The sequence below is a fragment of the Pseudophryne corroboree genome, chromosome 2 (genome assembly GCF_028390025.1).
Source record: "Pseudophryne corroboree isolate aPseCor3 chromosome 2, aPseCor3.hap2, whole genome shotgun sequence".
NCBI lineage: Eukaryota > Metazoa > Chordata > Amphibia > Anura > Myobatrachidae > Pseudophryne > Pseudophryne corroboree.
The window spans coordinates 610,334,125-610,351,688 of NC_086445.1; positions in this window are offsets into that span (position 1 = coordinate 610,334,125).

A 17,564-nucleotide genomic window follows, 5' to 3' on the forward strand; every position below is an offset into this window, starting at 1 on the left:
TGTCCTAAAAAATGCAGTTGTACCCAATGTCCACTTAACCACGGACATGTGGACAAGTGGAGCAGGGCAGGGTCAGGACTATATGACTGTGACAGCCCACTGGGTAGATGTATGGACTCCCGCCGCAAGAACAGCAGCGGCGGCACCAGTAGCAGCATCTCGCAAACGCCAACTCTTTCCTAGGCAGGCTACGCTTTGTATCACCACTTTCCAGAATACGCACACAGCTAAAAACCTCTTACGGCAACTGAGGAAGATCATCGCAGAATGGTTTACCCCAATTGGACTCTCCTGTGGATTTGTGGCATCGGACAACGCCAGCAATATTGTGTGTGCATTAAATATGGGCAAATTCCAGCACGTCCCATGTTTTGCACATACCTTGAATTTGGTGGTGCAGAATTTTTTAAAAAACGACAGGGGCGTGCAAGAGATGCTGTCGGTGGCCAGAAGAATTGCGGGACACTTTCGGCGTACAGGCACCACGTACAGAAGACTGGAGCACCACCAAAAACAACTGAACCTGCCCTGCCATCATCTGAAGCAAGAAGTGGTAACGAGGTGGAATTCAACCCTCTATATGCTTCAGAGGTTGGAGGAGCAGCAAAAGGCCATTCAAGCCTATGCAATTGAGCACGATATAGGAGGTGGAATGCACCTGTCTCAAGCGCAGTGGAGAATGATTTCAACATTGTGCAAGGTTCTGATGCCCTTTGAACTTGCCACACGTGAAGTCAGTTCAGACACTGCCAGCCTGAGTCAGGTCATTCCCCTCATCAGGCTTTTGCAGAAGAAGCTGGAGACATTGAAGGAGGAGCTAACACGGAGCGATTCCGCTAGGTATGTGGGACTTGTGGATGGAGCCCTTAATTCGCTTAACAAGGATTCACGGGTGGTCAATCTGTTGAAATCAGAGCACTACATTTTGGCCACCGTGCTCGATCCTAGATTTAAAGCCTACCTTGGATCTCTCTTTCCGGCAGACACAAGTCTGCTGGGGTTCAAAGACCTGCTGGTGACAAAATTGTCAAGTCAAGCGGAACGCGACCTGTCAACATCTCCTCCTTCACATTCTCCCGCAACTGGGGGTGCGAGGAAAAGGCTCAGAATTCCGAGCCCACCCGCTGGCGGTGATGCAGGGCAGTCTGGAGCGACTGCTGATGCTGACATCTGGTCCGGACTGAAGGACCTGACAACGATTACGGACATGTCGTCTACTGTCACTGCATATGATTCTCTCACCATTGAAAGAATGGTGGAGGATTATATGAGTGACCGAATCCAAGTAGGCACGTCACACAGTCCGTACTTATACTGGCAGGAAAAAGAGGCAATTTGGAGGCCCTTGCACAAACTGGCTTTATTCTACCTAAGTTGCCCTCCCACAAGTGTGTACTCCGAAAGAGTGTTTAGTGCCGCCGCTCACCTTGTCAGCAATCGGCGTACGAGGTTACATCCAGAAAATGTGGAGAAGATGATGTTCATTAAAATGAATTATAATCAATTCCTCCGTGGAGACATTCACCAGCAGCAATTGCCTCCACAAAGTACACAGGGAGCTGAGATGGTGGATTCCAGTGGGGACGAATTGATAATCTGTGAGGAGGGGGATGTACACGGTGATATATCGGAGGATGATGATGAGGTGGAGATCTTGCCTCTGTAGAGCCAGTTTGTGCAAGGAGCGATTAATTGCTTCTTTTTTGGTGGGGGTCCAAACCAACCCGTCATTTCAGTCACAGTCGTGTGGCAGACCCTGTCACTGAAATGATGGGTTGGTTAAAGTGTGCATGTCCTGTTTATACAACATAAGGGTGGGTGGGAGGGCCCAAGGACAATTCCATCTTGCACCTCTTTTTTCTTTAATTTTTCTTAATTTAATTAATTAATTAATTTTTCTTAATTAAATTTTTTGCGTCATGTGCTGTTTGGGGAGGGTTTTTTGGAAGGGCCATCCTGCGTGCCACTGCAGTGCCACTCCTAGATGGGCCCGGTGTTTGTGTCGGCCACTAGGGTCGCTTATCTTACTCACACAGCTACCTCATTGCGCCTCTTTTTTTCTTTGCGTCATGTGCTGTTTGGGGAGGGTTTTTTGGAAGGGCCATCCTGCGTGCCACTGCAGTGCCACTCCTAGATGGGCCCGGTGTTTGTGTCGGCCACTAGGGTCGCTTATCTTACTCACACAGCTACCTCATTGCGCCTCTTTTTTTCTTTGCGTCATGTGCTGTTTGGGGAGGGTTTTTTGGAAGGGACATCCTGCGTGACACTGCAGTGCCACTCCTAGATGGGCCCGGTGTTTGTGTCGGCCACTAGGGTCACTTAGCTTACTCACACAGCTACCTCATTGCGCCTCTTTTTTTCTTTGCGTCATGTGCTGTTTGGGGAGGGTTTTTTGGAAGGGACATCCTGCGTGACACTGCAGTGCCACTCCTAGATGGGCCCGGTGTTTGTGTCGGCCACTAGGGTCGCTTAGCTTACTCACACAGCTACCTCATTGCGCCTCTTTTTTTCTTTGCGTCATGTGCTGTTTGGGGAGGGTTTTTTTGAAGGGACATCCTGCGTGACACTGCAGTGCCACTCCTAGATGGGCCCGGTGTTTTTGTCGGCCACTAGGGTCGCTTAGCTTACTCACACAGCTACCTCATTGCGCCTCTTTTTTTCTTTGCGTCATGTGCTGTTTGGGGAGGGTTTTTTGGAAGGGACATCCTGCGTGACACTGCAGTGCCACTCCTAGATGGGCCCGGTGTTTGTGTCGGCCACTAGGGTCGCTTAGCTTACTCACACAGCTACCTCATTGCGCCTTTTTTTTTCTTTGCGTCATGTGCTGTTTGGGGAGGGTTTTTTGGAAGGGACATCCTGCGTGACACTGCAGTGCCACTCCTAGATGGGCCCGGTGTTTGTGTCGGACACTAGGGTCGCTTAGCTTACTCACACAGCTACCTCATTGCGCCTCTTTTTTTCTTTGCATCATGTGCTGTTTGGGGAAGGTTTTTTGGAAGGGACATCCTGCGTGACACTGCAGTGCCACTCCTAGATGGGCCCGGTGTTTGTGTCGGCCACTAGGGTCGCTTATCTTACTCACACAGCTACCTCATTGCGCCTCTTTTTTTCTTTGCGTCATGTGCTGTTTGGGGAGGGTTTTTTGGAAGGGCCATCCTGCGTGCCACTGCAGTGCCACTCCTAGATGGGCCCGGTGTTTGTGTCGGCCACTAGGGTCGCTTATCTTACTCACACAGCTACCTCATTGCGCCTCTTTTTTTCTTTGCGTCATGTGCTGTTTGGGGAGGGTTTTTTGGAAGGGACATCCTGCGTGACACTGCAGTGCCACTCCTAGATGGGCCAGGTGTTTGTGTCGGCCACTAGGGTCGCTTAGCTTACTCACACAGCTACCTCATTGCGCCTCTTTTTTTCTTTGCGTCATGTGCTGTTTGGGGAGGGTTTTTTGGAAGGGACATCCTGCGTGACACTGCAGTGCCACTCCTAGATGGGCCAGGTGTTTGTGTCGGCCACTAGGGTCGCTTAGCTTAGTCATCCAGCGACCTCGGTGCAAATTTTAGGACTAAAAATAATATTGTGAGGTGTGAGGTATTCAGAATAGGCTGAAAATGAGTGGAAATTATGGTTTTTGAGGTTAATAATACTTTGGGATCAAAATGACCCCCAAATTCTATGATTTAAGCTGTTTTTTAGGGTTTTTTGAAAAAAACACCCGAATCCAAAACACACCCGAATCCGACAAAAAAAATTCGGTGAGGTTATGCCAAAACGCGTTCGAACCCAAAACACGGCCGCGGAACCGAACCCAAAACCAAAACACAAAACCCGAAAAATTTCCGGTGCTCATCACTAGTAAGAACCACATACAGATAAACAAAGTTTTTTTTTCTCTTTACCTCTAGGATTCAGTTAAACTCTGCTTGTTGTAAAATAGCCATTGAAATGCAAATTAACCTGTGTGGCTGTTTTTTCCTGGCAGTGAAAAACCACATTCACAGACAGTCAAAAGCACATTCATATGCAAATTAGAAGCACTTAATGAGTAAATGAGTCTCAGGAGACCAGTGAATGGTACATAGATACAATATTATAATTATGTGTGGGTGTTTATATCAATGTATGTTCTGCAAGATAGCTATCCAATATGAATCATACTATTAGAAGCATTGATTACTATATTCATTTAGACCTGTATTTTGTGTATTCTGCATATCTACTCGCTTGTTGCCATTAGCATTGATTATTAGATACATTTTGACCCGTGCTGAGAAATTTGTTGCTATTTAGTTAAAAATATAAAGTAATATTTAAGGGAGTACATGTAAAACACACACGCAGCCTGGCCCAGTTATAAAGGTTTATACAGGAGATACTGTGTGGTGTGGGTAAGCGATTATAGTTGAATATCGTTTACATTTATAGAAGCGTGTTATTTGTATTGCGGCGGACGTATCCGGCCTTTGCATACGTGTCTCGGACCATGTGCGAGATTGCGTACGCAACGCAAAGGCCTACACACGTGGCGTATATTACGCAACGTGCGTACGGATACGCCCACTAAATACAAATCACATGATAGCATTGTTTTAGTTTAGGCGATACGGTAGCCACACGATAATAGCACAAATTGATCAGTATCCAATATTTAGTTTAAAAACACCTTTTTTTCTGTATTACCTCTGGGGAAAGCTATCAGTTAACAAGAAATGATTTTTCTGATCAGAAAACTATAGAATGATAGTGTGGGCTGAAAAAGGTATGAGTGTATTGAATCCCGCTTGGTGGTCTTGGTGATCTTGGTGGTCTTGGTGAACTTGGCGATCTTGGTGAAGCTTGGTGATCTTGGTGAAGCACGGTCTAGGTGAAAACGTGCAAGCACGGTTTTGGTGAACACGTGCGACGGAGTGTGATAAAAGTTTTCGTGGTATTACGCTCCGGCTGTTGTGGAGCACAGACGGAAGAGACTCCAATGATCCTACCATTTATAGATAACAAGTGTCTATAAGTGGTACGATTGGACCGCACGGTTGTATGTGTAAACCCGTGACGCAACGTGATATGAGGTCGCATATTCATGCGTAAATTGCCCTCATACGTGTTGTAGGGAGCACATGCAAGCGTGATTTGTGTAAAATAAAGGTAGGGAATTTTCGCTGGTCTCTCAGGAAAATCCCTAGAGGTAGGGCCTGCAACGGCTACACGTGTCTGCTAGAAGGCGGACCGGGGATACCCAGAGCAGAAGAAGTTCAGTGTAAGAGCTTTAAGGATTTCCACCGTAAACTTCTGTGTTTGGTGCATTTTAGGAGGTTTTTCTGTGTTAAAAAGGTCCACAATGGAAGCCAAGTGCACAACACAGGGACGTTTAGCAGTCAGGGTTCAGACTGCAGAGATTTGCAGACCCCGGGGGTCTGCTCGGTTAGTAATGTGGGGGAAGTATGGTCCCCACACTGAGACCTTTTGTGATGAATGGACACGAATGACTGTGGGGGATAAAGCACCATTTCCTGGGATAGGTAGTTTTGACTCAGAGGTATTACATAATCTAAGGCTTAGGATCTGTCTCATAAAATCCCAAAAACAAAGGGTCAGACACACAAACTGTTTACATTTATGGCAACGAGAGAGTGATATACAGAGGGAATTAGCTTACACAGCTGGTTCCAACACTAGCAGGAAACTGATGGCAACTGGAGAAACAATGGCTACAGAGAATGGCATACTGGGATATGATGATAATGGTGCACTTAATAAATGTATTAATGACAATAAGAGTAAACGTAATAAATGTGTTAATGACGATAGGAGTAAAACTGATAAATGTACAAATTCTAACCCGTGCAAGTTGCACCCCATGTTAAACTTCCCTCAGGATTACAAGCAAGAAAGTGAGCCCAGCACGATGTCGGCACTTTCTCCAGCAGCCACCATACAAGACACCCAGGTGGGCACGGCCCAATCGGTAAAGGCAGTAGTAAAGCCCCCTAACGGAGGGTCAGGTGAGGTTGTGTCCACAGGTAAGTACGGTAATGTATATTATGCACAGACAATTGCACCTCACATTGTAGAGTCAACACAAGATGATGTAGTTGAACTTAATCCTGTCAGGGTGATTGCAGTCCCAAATGGAAAGACTGACGCTCTGGGAGTCACTCCCGTCAGGAACATTGCAATGCATTGCCCCTGGTCCCGGACAGAATTAAGGACAATTATGTCTGAATTTCCTGATCCCAGGAGAGATCTAGTTGCATGTCAAAGGTTTATTAAAGAACTAGGAAACGCCGCCGAACCCCATAATAAAGATTGGCGGACATTGCTGATGGTATGTCTACCCTCCAACATTGACCCTGCGAAATTCATTACTGATTGTAAGTTAGACGCAGAAGTACCTCTCACTGAGGAACACAATCAGGAGAATGTTAAACAGATCAACCTGCAATTAGGAGTATATTTCCCAACTGTTGTCAAGTGGAATAAAATTTTCTCCATTAGACAAAAAGAAGGTGAAACTGCTTCTGATTATTTCCATCGAGCATTAGAGGAAATGGCTAGATACACTGGGATCGCGGACATTGAGGAAAGTGTACATCATAGAGAGGTAGCGGTGTCCGTATTAATGGAAGGTTTAAAAGAAGTGTTGAGAACAAGGGTACAAACCACTCAACCTAACTGGAGAGGTATCTCGGTGGCTGCATTAAGGGAGTCCGCTATCGAGCATGACCGTAATATCCAAAGAACCAGGGAAGCACAGGGAGAGCGGTTGATGGTGATGAGCATCCAAGCACTAGAAGAGGCATCAAATCGACCAAAACCCCCAGCCCCTGGCACATGGAGGAAGCCAAGGGTTTGTTATCTGTGTAAAAGGGAAGGGCATTATGCCAGCAACTGTAACAGCACACATAAAGTCAGACCTCCTAGACAAGAACACGAGCAAAGTTATGACACACGTAATTGTAATCAGGGATCATATAGGAAAAAATTTGGGCCGCACCTGTAAATTGCAGCCAGTGAAGTTGATTATTAGCCTAGGTAGTAAACCTGAGGTCACAGTTGATGCAATTGGTAGGTCATTCCTTGTAGAAACAAGGGCGGCCAGGTAAACTCTGTGATTTATCTTTAAATGTTTCCTTTTCATCTCTGACGTTCACCAGTAGAACTACAGCTCAAACGTCACATGTCTACTTGGTCTTTTTCAGAGGTCTACCCAACCCCAGTATATCTTACCAGCATCATTGTGCCTGGCCACGCACAGAGGGTGGAGAGTGGAAATACTGGTGGGGGAGACTGTGCAGAGATACCGATGGACATGTTGGTGTGACAGCCTAATGGTGAACGGAAATCTGACAATTTTTCTCTTTTTCTATTGTTCTCTCTCTTTTTGTTTTGTCATGTTTTACGGATGGTATGTCACACAACAGTTAAACAAATGGTAATGCAAGATTTATGCTCCTTACAGAAAGGTCGTTGATTCGGAAAGAATATCGTATCACTGAAGTGTTCGTTTTGGGAAGACTGAGAGGCAGCACTGTTGAGACGGCATCTGAGCAAGAAGAAGAACAACAAGACTAGAGGACAATTATCGTAACAATTTTCTTTCCCTTCAATTATTTTCTTTACCCCCATTACCACTCTTTCTTTCTCCTCCTGCAAGATGGACTTGCCCCAAGAGACTGCATTCCGTGTTTTCCTGTTGACCCTGTTGTTGACCAGAGCAGTCTATTTCGGTGAGAGTACCAGAGAGGTCGAGACAGGATCTGGAATGGGTTCTGATGACAAGGATGGATTCGTAGAATTCCAAGAGCAACACAATCACCGAGTAAAGGCGAGTATCAGAAAACGATCTGGTAGCCATGACACTAGGAGACATTGTGAAGGATTGTTAGCTGAAGAGAATTGTATCTGTAGGAATTGTGAAAACATAGTTGAGGACGGGTGCATCCAGAGATGTTAGTCCAGCCTTAATATCAACATGGACCGTCATCCATTGAGTGACTATCACTCATTAGTGGGTAAGGTTTTAAACCAAACGGAATGCTGGGTCATAGAAAGTCAGGACTAGTGCCATACCCTTTAACAATAGATGAGGTACTTGAATTAAGGGGTGGGAGACCGGTGGACAAGAAATGTAATATTTCTAGGCCTCCTAGTTTGAAGCTCCACCAATATCATGTGGATAGGTCCTTAATATGTTTTAACATTTCCAATCCCCGAAAGCCGGGAAATTGGGAAGTGACATGGAACAACCAAACCATGGCATTTTCACATAGAGCCGATAGAATTCCCATAGACTCAGAGCTTATACGCCAAAAAGCCAACGGTGGGAGATATTTCCAATATAGGTACACTCTAGGAAGTAGGACCATGCGAGTTGGAGAAGTATCACCAGGATACTGTGCGCATATCATACAGCCTGATATGTGTACTAGACAAATGAGAGAGTTAGGGATAGGATTTTTCACCTGGAAGGTTTGTAATATGGTGATGTCATATTCTGTCCCATATGTCCTCCCCGATGATGCATATTTCATATGTGGGAGGAAGGCGTATAAGTGGCTTGCCCCAAACTCAGAGGGATTGTGTTACATTGGAAGAGTGTTGCCAGAAGTAATGACCATTACCCATGAAAAGATGAAAGACGTTCACCGCAATGCCCAAGCTCCTTACACTCACACTCACTACGAACACATTGTTAAGAGACACCTTATAGATAGGACAGAGCATGCAGCCTCTGATTTGATCCACGAATCCACTGGGATTAAATTCCTACTCGTGCTAGATATCACACGTACCGCCAGAGGAGTTATAAATTTTAGGTATATAACTGCGCTAGCGAACCTGATAGACAATATCACCGAGATGTATGATGACACCTTCAGGTATACTGGGAGGGAATTGCAAGCTTACAAAACGGAACTGATGCAGCACAGGATGGTTCTAAATTACATCACAGCGGTGACAGGCGGGTATTGTGTCACCCTAGCAACTCAGTATGGTGTGAAGTGCTGTACATATATCACAAACAGCACTGATGACCCAACCGAGGTCATAGATCAAAAGATGGACGATATCTTGCAATTGAAGTGGGAGTTCCGAAGGAGACACAACCTTACCCTTACTTCTGTGAGTAATGAACTGACCGGCTGGGTTTCATGGTTGAACCCACGCAATTGGTTCTCAGGTTTAGGAGAATGGGCTCAAAATGTTATCGTTACTGTAGGAAAATTTCTCTTGTGTATCCTAGGAGTTGTCATAATGATTGGTTTGATATTTAGATGTGTTCGGATTTTAATGCATTGCAAACGCAGTACCAAATTAATGAGTTTGAGGAGCGAGGGCATTGTAACAACAACTGGTTTAATTTATAACCCATCAATCGAGACAATGCTGTGATAAGATGTGATTCCATGGTCCGTTTCTTTCACCCGTTTCTCCTTTGTTTTTCTCCAAGGTAAAAAGACATCCACTCGGAAGAAGATTTTGATGACCTTTTATACAGACCATTGATGAACTTTTTCACAGACATTTGATGAACTTTTAGAGACTTTAACTTTCTATGGACACTTGAAAAACTTTGCTTGCCACTTACAGCAAAGATACAGCAACCCGGACAAGACATCAACAAGACATCAACAAGACATCCAAGGACAATCACATACAATATCATATGAATGCATTTATAACGCATGTTTCTTATCTTCATCTCTACGATCTTCAGGTAGTGACACACATAGTCGACAGGTAATATAGGCACATATATTAGCACTCACATATTTTCCCCCCATCATGTATCATCAACTAATGTGCACCCCATTTGTTGGAACAAAAAGCCGAAAAGAGCTCGGTAGAGTTTGTTAGCCCACTTACAGACCCTTAATACGGGATAAGAAGGATTCAATGTATACTTCGCAATACCTCGAAGCTTATTTTAGAACATGTACGGCACGATGATACATGACCCCTCAGACATGAATTTCATACATACATGCTTTTACTATCCCACTAGGTCATACATTTCCCACCCTCTCCTCCCCACACCCAATCATATATAGGTATTTCACGGTATTATATGTTTTTCTGCTTAATTGTTTAGATAAGTGGCAGTTATTGTTGACTGCCAAAGGGTGGACATAAATTGATAATGTCAATTAATTATCATTAAACCTAAAGCTATACACTATTACAGACTGAGTACGCTATTGGCGCACTGAGTACCGTAGGGGTACGCACTTAGCGTAGCAGACGCTGCGCCGTGAGAGTGAGACACGAGCGGCGCAGACGCTCACAGAATGATACACAGTAAACCTTATCAATAAAACACAGTATGAATATGCTTATACTCTAAACCTTAGTAGTCAAATACTACAATGATGTAACGCTTAAAAACCTTAACAATGTGTATGCTGTTTGAGCGATTGAGACGCTAAGAAAAGCCCTTTGTGGAGAAGTGAAAACACAAGACCTGGTTTGGATTTAAAACCGCAGCAGTTCTAACACTGCTGTGGATTGTTTAGAGAAAAGGGGAAAAACACAATACAAGTTATACACTACAAACTAACATCAAAATCTAACAGAATAACAGAGAATAATATGAACAATAGCGAACAATTGCAAACAAGAGTGAACAAATGGAAACAAATTGCGAACAAAATGGATAACAAATGGCTACAGAGAAATATACATACGTGGCGATGATTCGCAAGCGCGTCCTGGATCCAGCCCTCAGCATTCAGAGAGAAAGCTTTCAGAGAGAGTGAGGCTGGCCAGGCAATGGTGGTCTTTATATACACAACATACATTCACAATACAGTGGTCCCTGCAATCTCATTGTTTCATTGGACACAGGAATGTGTCTTCACATTATAGCAAAGGTCATAGGTGGATTTGAACAGGTGGGCTGTGTCTTTCCCCAACTGCTCTGGTGGGAGGTATCCTCAGGATTCCAGCCGCATGTGTAATAAACAGCAAATACATTCAATGTTCATAAACTACTTTTGTACATAACTATACGCAGGAGCGAGCGATCCTTTCCTAACCAACACCGAAATGTTACCCTTAAAATACCCTACAGTTGGGGGACGTGGTCTGGATGCTGAGGGAGGCAGAAGTGTCTGGTAAGAGCTCCCGAGACCCACAGCCCAAACTGATTATTTTCCTCCCTTCTGTGCCTCCTTAGTCACCCCACCTTCTCTGCTGCCCTCCTTGTGCCCCCCGGCTAGGACCCCTGAAGTGCCGCGGAATCGGGGAGCAGTTTTAACTGCTCCTGCGGATTGCGGCCTACGGGGCTAGGGGAAGCCGGGGCCTTGAGTTGAGCTTTAGGCCGGGGACGGCTCCGGGACTCGCTGCTCGGGCCGTAGACGTCATCAGGAACTCTGTCCTTTCCGCTGCCGCTGGCCGCCAGCCACGGCTAGACGCGTCTCCCTGTCCCCGGCTCCAACTTATACATACCCGCCCGGCGGGGACCCGGCAACCCGACGAGCGAGACGGCGCCGGAGGATGCTCGGCGGCCATCTTGAAAATATCAAAAGGTACTGGGGATCTCTTTGCTGCGGGGCCGCTGAACGGGACTGCGGTCCCTAGACTAATACCCTGAGGAGCCTGAGTGAAGGGAAGGGGAGGGAGACCCATAAGGCTGGGCCACACAGGCCTTGGTGCACCATAAAATTTGTCATAGTGCCCCCCTCACCCACCCATCCATCAATTCAGGCGTTTACGTCGGCTGATACCCTGCTTAGTGGCCTGGGGTCCTGCAGTTACACCCCCATCGGGCCATATCGGATACACTGCCACTGCAAGTGGACGAATGGGTCCCTAGCCTTATGCTTGCCTGCCTGATGACACCCTAAGACCACGTGGGGGCTTTTGCACGGCGACGACCCTCATGCTTCACAGTGCCGAGGATATGTGAAAGGGCAATTCTAAACCGCTTTATTTAAAGACCGATCTCATGGTGAGAGGGATAAAGAAAAAAAAGGCCAAGACCAAGCCGACGCGATCCCATCCCCCGCGAACCGACACTCATCAGATTTGCGTCAGTTCCTAACTTATCCAACCTCAACCCCCGCTGCTTCTTCTACTGTCCCGACCTCCCCGAATTTACACGACCCGGTGGACGACATGGCATCCCCTGGGACTCCGTTGCCCCCACAGGCCCTCTCTCTGTCTGCGGAGATAAGCGAGATATTGTCTCATGTGAGGACACTTCCTACGAAACAAGATTTCTCAGCCTTGGAGACTCGTCTACTTTCCACCATCACTCGGGAAGTGACAGCGCTCCGACAAGATATGTCTCAAATCGCGACTCGAGTTGATGTCCTGGAACGCCATGAATCGTCTACTGTGGATTCTCTGACTAAATTTCGGGAAGTGCTATCTCACCAACGGGACGATATTTCCTTCCTTAAATCACGTATGGAGGATATGGATAATCGCGGCCGGCGAAATAATATTAGAGTCAGGGGCCTACCTGAGAGTGTCCAGCAGGCGGACCTGGTAGCCGCCTTATCTAAGATATTTGGAGAACTTATTGACCTGGATCCGAACAAGGACATTATATTCGATAGAGCTCACAGAGCCCTCCGCCCTCGGGGCTTACCCTCCGACAGACCACGAGACGTGATTTGTAGGCTCCATTATTATGCCCAAAAAGAGGAAATAATGAGGTCGGCCCGTCAACTGGACAGCATTGACTTTCAAGGCGACAAGATTCAGATATTTCCTGACCATGCCTGGTCGACCTTACAACAACGTCGTGCCTTGAAACCTCTTACAGACTCTCTCAGGAAACTCGAGCTGAAATACAGATGGGGCTTCCCTTTCTCCCTCCAGGTCTCTCACGGCGGTAAAGTCGCAAGTCTCTCTAGACCTTCGGATTTACAGGCCTTTTTTACGATCCTGGGAATCCCTCCGGTTCCGGTGCCAGACTGGGACGCTTTCCACCACCTGCCGGACTTGCCTGTTGTGCTCCCTCCAGATGACGCGTGGCAGCAAGTTCGTTCCCCACGGATGCGGGGAGCCACTCCTGGTCCACGTCTTTCGAAGCCTCCCTGAATGAGAAGTCTCGTCCCGAGTGGACGTAAATTTATTTGTTACCTATGTTATACATTGAGTCTTTTTCTCTCTTAATAGTGTTATGTGTTGCTCACACATGAGACCGGGTTTCGTAATTGGATAATAGTGTGCAGATGCTATGGTTTCATGAAACCTGAATCGATAATTTAAAGATAATCTGTACACTCTTATACAAACATGTATACTTATATATTTCTATACCCTTTTTTTTTTTTTGTTTCACTTGTGCCTAGTGCACACCTCGGTAATAACATACATTTATCTAGATCCTATCTTGGGGGTGGTCTCTGTCCTGAGCCCCCCGCAGGACCCCACTATGCTGCATCCCCTGTTTCTCTGGATCAGGAGTCGGCAAGATTCCGCTCCTGTCCTTTTTGCAGCTGTCCTTTTTGTAGTAGTACCACTTCTGTTTAATGTTAAAGTACTTTTTGGCGTGGTTTCCCACGCCGCATCTTTTTCTTTCCCTTTCCTTGCTTTCCCTTTTTTCCTATCCCCCCCCCCCTTGCTGCTTTCCCCTCACCTTCCCCAGGGTCTGCCGTAGAGAAGACTAATGTGAAGCGATTAGATCCGTCTGATAATGGGGGTGAATGATTTACACGTAACTACCCTTAACGTCAAAGGGCTGAATGTTCCTGAAAAAAGGTCTAAACTTCTCAAATGGCTTAGAGATGAGATAATCGACGTTGCTTTTATTCAGGAAACACACTTCAAGATAGGACACGTGCCGTCCCTAAAATGTCACTATTATCCGCATGTTTTCCTGTCTAATAATTCTGCTGGTAAGAAAGACACTAGGCGTGGCCATATTATTGGCTCGCCATCTGCCTGTCCTCAATGTTGCCTCCCACAGAATAGCTGAAGGTAGGGGGTTGCTGGTGAAATGCGACATACATGGCCAACGTTTCTCTTTCTTGAATATATATGCTCCTAACGCTAAACAACCTTCCTTTATATCCTCAGTTCTAGAAGATGCGGAACCTCTTTTAGAAGGGGTGGTCGTGATGGGAGGTGATCTGAATTGGACCCTGGATCCCCGCCAGGACAATTCTAAAAATATTTCCTGCAGGCCAGAGAAGGAGCATAGGGGAATGAGACGTACCCTGCTCGACCACCAGCTGATCGATACATGGAGACTGACACACCCTACTGATATAGATTACTCCTTTTTCTCACACCCACACCAGACATATTCCAGAATTGATTACTTATTTTTGAGTCACCGACATTTACACCTTCTGTCTGACGCCTCTATAGGACAGATTGTATGGTCAGATCATGCCCCAGTTAACCTCACCCTACGCTTACCTCCCAATACACATCGCCAATGGTCCTGGCGTTTTAACGACACTTTCCTGCAGGACGCAGACTGTAAGTCCCGATTCGATAACGCTTTAGACTCTTACATTTGTACCAACGACTTAAATGACATTTCCAAAGTCTCAGTCTGGGAAGCTCACAAATGTGTCATCAGGGGGGTTTGTGTTCAAATAGGATCCTTCCGCAAAAAGCAGAGAGAGAAACTTCAAGGTGATTTACTGTCTAAGATACAATCTCTCGAGCTTCTACACAAAAAATCCCAAACCCCACAACACTATGCTGATCTCGAAACTGCTAGGGCAGATCTGCATAGGTTACTCTCTGACGGAGTCAAGTTTTCCTATAGGAAGTGCCGTAGCAGATACTATCAATGGGGCAATAAGCCTGGAAAACTACTAGCCAAAGCACTTAGAGAACAACGTGCTCTCACTTTTATTCATACAATTAAAAATAATCATGGCCAATCCCAACACTAGACACCCCACATAGCCAGGGCCTTCAGGACATATTATTCCACTCTGTATAACCTCTCTGGCCCAACCGGAAGAATTGACAGGTCGTCCCATCAAACAGCCATAACTGACTACTTACGGGCCTTACATTTCCCCACGCTAACCGCAAAAGAAGTAGAAGATCTTGATGCCCCGTTTTCTACTGAGGAGGTTCAGAAAGTTATTGAATCCTCTCCCAATGGCAAGAGTCCCGGCCCTGATGGATATACTATTGCCTATTACAAAGCTTTTAAAGAGAAATTAGTCCCTATACTCACAAGAGCCTTTAACACCATATCAGATCAATCGCCTTTCTCCCCACAATCTCTCGAAGCCCATATTGCAGTTCTACCCAAGGAGGGTAAAGACCCCAGTCTTTGCTCCAGTTACCGGCCAATCTCACTATTAAATATAGATATAAAACTTTTCGCCAAATTGATTGCAAACCGCCTTAAACTATTATTACCTGGCTTGATACATGGAGATCAAGCTGGATTTGTTTTAGGCCGAGAAGCTAGGGACAATACCTCTAAAGTGCTCAACATGATTCACTATGCCGGCCAGCTTTCATCTCCATCAATCCTACTGTCGACCGATGCCGAAAAAGCATTTGACAGAGTGGACTGGGACTTTCTGACTGGTATACTGAAACATCTGGGACTTGGTAACGTCTGTCTTCACAGAATCCTATCCCTCTATACCTCCCCGTCCGCCAAAATTAGGATTAATGGCTCCCTTTCTGACTCCTTTCCAATTTCCAACGGCACACGACAGGGATGCCCACTATCCCCACTGCTCTTTGTCCTTTGCATGGAAACATTAGCCCGAAGTATTAGGGCTAACCCAAGTATTTCAGGTTTGTTGGTAAGGGGGACCGAATACAAACTGGCATTATATGCCGATGATCTACTCGCCATAATCACAAATCCGGTCACCTCTTTACCAAACTTGATGGTGGAGTTTGAGAGGCTTGGAGCCCTCTCTAACTTCAAAATAAATTATTCCAAATCTATTGCCATGAATTTAACTACTCCTCCTGCTATAGTAGAAAGCCTGAAACATGCATTCCCTTTCACCTGGCACGATCATAAACTAAAATATTTGGGGGTGTTACTGACCAACGATTTATCCAAATTGTTCTCCCTAAATTTTAAACCCTTATTGACTAGGCTTCGCCTAGACTTCCTGAAATGGAAGAAACTAAGACTATCCTGGTTCGGAAGGATTAACGTTGTCAAAATGAATGCCCTCCCTAGGATTTTATTCTTTCTCCAGACCCTTCCGATACACATCCCCCTGCTCTGGCTCCGTGACGTCCAGAGTCTTATCCGCGCATTTGTATGGGGTTGTAAAACACCCAGGTTTAAACACAACATTTTGTTCAGGAGAAAACATCAAGGGGGGCAACAACTCCCACATATTCCTAACTACTACCACGCGGTGCACTTGAATAGGATTCTGGAATGGACGCGTGCCAAAGACCACAAACAATGGGTCCTCCTAGAGGAGGGCTGTCTCCCACATTATATTGAAATTGCACCTTGGCTTCCTACTCTCCCGAAGGTTTCACACCCTACGGTCTCCCCCACGCTCAAATTATGGGCCATGCTGAGATCCCAGAGCCATATATCCTCAAAATGGTCCCCCCTAACCTCCCTTCTCTATAACTCCGAATTTGCCCCTGGCTTTCGAGGGACTTTTTCGAGGGACTGCTTTCGCCCCATGGGCGGAAGCCGGGATTTTTAGAGTTGGTCAGCTGGTGAGCTCGGGTAGGGTGCGCTCCTTTTCAGATGTTCAGTCTTCTTGGAACCTACATAGTGCTGAGTTTTGGAGGTTCCTGCAGGTTCACCATTTCATATCATCTTCTAAGAACCTCTCTGACATAACTAGGGACCTCACTGGGTTTTAAAAACTATGCACCTCTCCCAGTTCTCCCACGCATACTATCTCACAAATCTATACGATGATTATGGAAAACTTTTTCCCACAACCTCCTACCTTTCTGGCTTACTGGGAGAAGGAATTGTCGGGGCTACCTACACAGATTAACTGGGATTCCGTATTTAAGAACGCCCAGGCGAGTTCTCTATGCATATCGACATTAGAGACCATCTATAAACTTATATATAGGTGGTATAGGACTCCTCGTGTTCTCAATAAAATGTTCCCCTTTCTCTCAAATCTGTGTTGGAGATGCAAAAATGCCCCAGGGAGTTTTATACATATTTGGTGGGATTGCCCTCTTATAACTCCATTCTGGGCAGAGGTATTTAAATGCACCGAACAGATAGTGGGAGATGAGATCCCGAAAGACCCAGGTTTCTGGCTCCTCAATCATACCCCCGCAGGAACACACTCCTACAAACATTCCCTGTTAAGACACCTTAGCAACGCAGCTAAAGCGGTGGTTCCAATCCTTTGGAGATCCACCTCTCCACCCTCGATTAAATTATGGTTCACAAAGGTTGATTACTTTTTAGACATGGAAGACCTTGTCTCCTTCTCATCCGGGAAAACAGTTAATTTCATAGCTATTTGGTTTCCCTGGTACGACTTTAAGGACACACCGTTGTATCGGTCCTACATGACGACATAACCTCCCTCATAATTATAAACATACTCATATTTATACCCGTATCCATACTCATATCCATATTCATATTCCGACGATGAAGTCTCTATAATATGGCTTAG